The sequence below is a fragment of the Lissotriton helveticus genome, assembly GCF_964261635.1.
Source record: "Lissotriton helveticus chromosome 1_1 unlocalized genomic scaffold, aLisHel1.1 SUPER_1_unloc_43, whole genome shotgun sequence".
Lineage (NCBI taxonomy): Eukaryota > Metazoa > Chordata > Amphibia > Caudata > Salamandridae > Lissotriton > Lissotriton helveticus.
The window spans coordinates 1,847,040-1,852,152 of record NW_027611685.1 but is presented as its reverse complement, the minus strand read 5'-3'; positions in this window follow the sequence as shown (position 1 = coordinate 1,852,152).

The window sequence follows — 5,113 nt, the reverse complement described above, 5'->3', positions numbered from 1 at the left end:
AACGCTTAGCTACTAAAATAGCCACCCTCCTTCTTATCCAGGGTAGATGAAAAGAACTGCTGGGGAAAGAGCCGTGACCTCATTCTATGCCAATCTTTGGAGAGGAGCTGTGTCTCCTGGAGGAGGCACACATCTGCCTCCATGTTATCCAGGTAGGAAAGGATGGACCTCCTTTTATTGGGATTGTTGAGACCTCTCGCATTGAGAGTGAGAATTTTCAGTGTGGGCTGGGAAATAGCGTGTCATAGTGAGTGCCCCAGCTTTGGCCTGTATTTGGGTCCCTGTGATCCCTCTTCCCCCTGAGCTCCCAACGTCTGCCCGGCCTCCATTGTCCTTTGATCCTCTCTTCAACGCCATTAACCTGCATATCAGTTATCCACCCTCCCCTCCCTAACCCCAACTTAGAAACCCATTCACATCAAATTGTCCAGGGCCCGCCATACGTGCGTGCGCGTCCTTGGAAGTCTGAATAGTTGGGAACGTGTGTCGCCTGTTCCCTGCGTCTCTACACTCCCCGTGTCTATACACTCCCCGTAGACTTCTTCGCCGCCTACCCAGCCTTGCAAATGTCACTTGTCTGTCCCTCAGTCGTTCACACTGTCATAATGGGGGAATGACTCCTTCGACAATGTCTCCAGCACTGCCAGTCTTTCTTGTGCCATGGTCTTGGGGTCCGGTCTCATTGCTCGCTCTTTCTCGAGGAGTTTTGGTCTGTGGGCCCTCTGTCTCCTCCTGGATTGGATTCTCGATGCCCAGCACCTGGCAAGTGTCCTGCATGGATCTGAGCTGGAGGACTTTGTCCCGACATATGAAAATCAGCCGGAAAGGGTGACCCAAAAAATACAGTATTCCTTGATTTTGAAGACGCGGGGTTGCCACTCGGAACTCCCTACACTTTTGATGGGGTATTAGAGCCAGGTTCTGGTACAAAGCTATGGAGTGGTCCTGATATCTTAGTGGTTGCTTGTCCCTGGCAGCACGTAGTATACACTCTTTTAGTTGAAAGTCTGGAATGTAAGCCAAAATATCCGGTGGGGGCGCCCAGTATGCTCCTGAAGAGACCCTGCTGGTATTGTGTGATGTCTGGCCCTTCTTCTTTAGGTGGAACTCCCTTAACGCGGATGTTGTTTCGCCTAGACCGATTCTCCAGGTCTTCTGTGTGTGCCTGGAGATCGATCTGTTGAGCCTTGAGCCGGACTATCTCTTACTGTAGAGGCTCCACCTCCCTTTCCCGGGCTTGCTTCTGATCCTCGATGGAGGCCATACGGTCCCCAACAGCATCAACATCCCGCCTTATCAAAAGGCGGGACGTTGATGCTGTTTGGGAACGTGTGGCCTCCATTGGTTATCTCCTTCATCTCCCCCGCTATTTTCCTTTTCAGCGTCTGCAAGTCGCCTTGTAATGCACCAAATAGCGACTCTAAAAAGGCGTGGGTAACTGGGGCTTCAGAGGTGTCAACATCTTGGCTGATTTGTGTCGTTGGGGAGAGCCTCCCTTCTCCGCTGCCGGCCATCGGGAGCTTGGTCAGCATCTTTTTTAGATTCTGATCCTTCTTGCTTCTCGCTGAGAACATGGCTGCTATATCTCTTACCACATCACCAGACCGGCCTGCCTTGTCGTGGGGGTCACAGCCCCAGTGGGTGGCAGTCACCGGGTTGTCCTTCCGCTGAGCTCCACTACGCTGTTGCTTGATGGTGAGGGCCCGAGGTGTCACTCCTTTCAGTCTCGTCTGGGCCTTGCTGCCTTCGACCGTCTGCTATTGCCCTGCTGGGCATCTGCTGCTTGTTCTCAATACTCTAAGCACTTTGTGCCCGAACCTGCTGTGAATCCCCCTGTAGGCCAGCAGCCCTATTTGAGCCTGGAGCACAAGATGTCTTTTTGGACCACTGCGGCTGATTCCTGCAATATGTGCGTGCAGGCCATGACCTCCGGTTTCCTCTGACTTGGCAGTCAGCTCCAGAGAGACTACTCCATGCCCGGGCCCCTCATCCTTTGGCACCTTATGATTCTTACAGCGTTATAGCTCATATCTAATTCCCCTTATTAGATTTTGTAATTTTGGTGTCATTTTGTTCAATACATATTACTTTATTTTTCTATTTTGGTTTGGGTTTTTTATTGTTTTGCATTTTGACTTTTACTTGTTTGGTTTCTGCATAAATGTTTTACATATTTGTTAGACATGGCACCCTGGCGTGAGTCTCCCTTCCACTTTTTGCTGATGTGCCTCCGATGTTTTGCTGGTATTCGATGCTCAGGGCACTGCGCCACGGCCAATCCGTGCCGCAGTGCAAGTGCTCCCAATGTAAAGTGTATATGTAATTGATTTCCACGATTGGCTTATTTGGTTTACTGTCAGTCCCCAGTAAAGTGCACGAGGAGTTCCGGGGCTTGTAGATACAAATGCTGCTAGTGGGCCTGCAGCGCTGGTCGCGCCACCCACAGATGTGTCTCGGGTCCGCCATTGCAGACCCCGCGTACTGTCTCGTACTGTCACGCTGACTGCGCAAGTGCCCACACTTGCCAGTCCCTGAACCTTCCCTAACCTTCATATCAGTCACCCCTATGGTAGGCCTACGGGCAAGGTGCATTGTAAGCGTAAGGTAGGACAAGCCTAGAGTGTTGCATGTCCTAGTAGTGAATTACCGCCCTTTTCGTTCTTCACTATTGAAGGGCTACCTGTTCTCTTAGGCCAAGATGAGCTGCCGGAATTATTACACGCTATAGTCCCGGCAGGCTCAGGGAACACGTAGCACGTCGAGTTTAGTATGCCTTAACTCAGAATAATAAAATACTTCCTTTAGCAAGGTTTATTTTAATATCCTGGGTTTGCACATGCTACTTTTAGAAAGTTAGCCTTTGCTCGCCTAACTGTTTCAGCCCGCTTCTGCCAGGATGTGTATCTGCTGTCTGGGTTTGTGTGAGTGACAGGGCTGGGAGATTCCCGGGGACAGTCGGGGTTACCAGGCGGTGAATAGGGTACTTACTCCAGGATGGGTGGGCGGAGTAGTCTTTGACTCTGAATAAGGTTGTGCTCCACCACCACAATGCTGGCTCCACCTCCTGCGGAGCGTCTGATGTCCCTGCCCTGCGCCCTGAAAGAAGACGGCAGCGTCCTGTCAACAGAGTGCTCCAAAACCGTGTTGAACTAGGCTCAGGCCCCCTGGCCTGCAAAGACAAAAGAAACGCAGTATAAATATAGGAGCTCCGCTCCTTACAGATCAGATCCAGTTTTGACCACGACAAACCTCTGCCTGACTAGAAGGACCAAGAGAAGCTGAAGGACGGAAACCAGTCTGTATCCTGTAAGACTGTCCTGCAGTGGTGCCTTGCTGAGAAAGGAGAGGAAAGGACCAGAGAGGACTTTGTAGACTTGTGCCTGAAATGATCTCCAAGGGCTTGATTGCGAGCTTGCCCCCTGAACGGAACCCCAGGACCATTGGGTTCTATTCTGCTTGTGCCCGTCTGCTGTTGGGCCTTAGTTCTTATTCCCTCGCCAGAGTTGTCACTCGGGTGCCTTCGCCCCTCCCAAGGTCGTGATAGCTCGGAGCCTGGTCGCCCCGCCGCAGAGAGCCCCGCTCATCCCTGAGTCGCTCTTCGCTTCAGTGCCGGGCCGCCCGCCCGCTCTCCTGTCACCTTGCCTGCTAACGGAGCGCGTTGTGCGCCTCTCATCTTCTCCAGCCGGAATCTGTATGGAGCGCATTCCATAGCCTTGGACGGTCCGTACGCCGTAACGTACCCGACTGTCTCGCTTTGCCCTACTGCATACCAAGGCTTGTGCCGCACCTTAAGAAAGGCCTCCCCGTACAGTGGTACCGGAAGCCTGGTGCTGCACCCGTCTACCCGAGAACGCGACGCCCCTCACAGATCCACGAGTACGACTTGGCGTGCTAAGAAGTAGTACGTCCCGCAGGCCTGAACGGCGCCTCGCCCCGCGAGCTGCAACCCTCCACAGTCCTGCTCACCCGCCTCGCACCTCGAGGGGGCCCGAGCCAGAGAGATCCTCTGGAGAACCGTCGACCTCATCCCGGGTCCGCCCTCACCAGTAGCCGCGCCTGAAAGACCTCGGACTTCCACAGCAAGGTACACCTGAACTCCGTCTCGAGTTCCTATCGGATCCAGGGTCCGCAACGAACATTTAAAGACTAATTGCCTATTGAAATCTGGTGGCCTCAAATAGCTAAACGTTATATGGTCTTGTGATAATCCTGCTTTTGAATATACCTTTTATATAAATTATACGTATTTTTGAAACAACCTTACGACTGGTGTCCATATGTGGTGGGTCAGTGGGTTTACTGTGCGTGATCATAAATGCTTAACCTACTATCGCCCTGAGGATTAGCCTTGTCTGGTCGCGCCACACTACCTAGAGGGTGAGCAGGGGTTATTCGAAGGAGTAGTTCCCTTGCCCTGACTGGAAGTGAGGGTCCCTGTTTGTCACAAGTGCATATCTGTGCCAACCAGAGACCTCCGGTTCCAACAATATTACCTTAAGTTAAGCCTGTCTGTTTTGTGCCTAGGTACCAGGGGATTGATCCTAGGTTAATTGAATGGCTTTGAAAGTTCCCTCTGACAACGGTTGTGATTGTTCCTCATCTACCGCAAATAATAATTCAGTTTCTTACAGAAACTACTCGAAATTATCTGCAAAACAGGCAGTTGATAACCTACCACGGTTGAAACACCCTGTGGACAAATTAGAATTTGGGACGAGTATTGTGTGGCAATAGAACCTCTAAAATAATTCAGCTTGCAGATGAACCAACAATCACGCTGGACCGTCACAACTTCTTAAAACAGGGTAGTCAGGAAAGTGTGGCGAATCTAATGCAGCTCTTTGCATTTTGGGAGCCCCAAGCAAATTTGAGAACAGAGTGGATGTATGTAGCAGAGACGAGTCTGTTCACCCAATGTCAGTGGTGATATCCACTTTGCTGATCTGCCTGAAGTTATGATGCTGCTGACAGTAGCATGTCTGCTAAAAGCGATAGCGTGACTGGTGGAACAATAAAGCCAAATAAGAGAAAGTTATCTTCCGACATCGCAGTCTTCGTGACTGAGACCAGTAATACTGAAGACTCTGAGACTCATAGCAGTAATTTCTCCTTT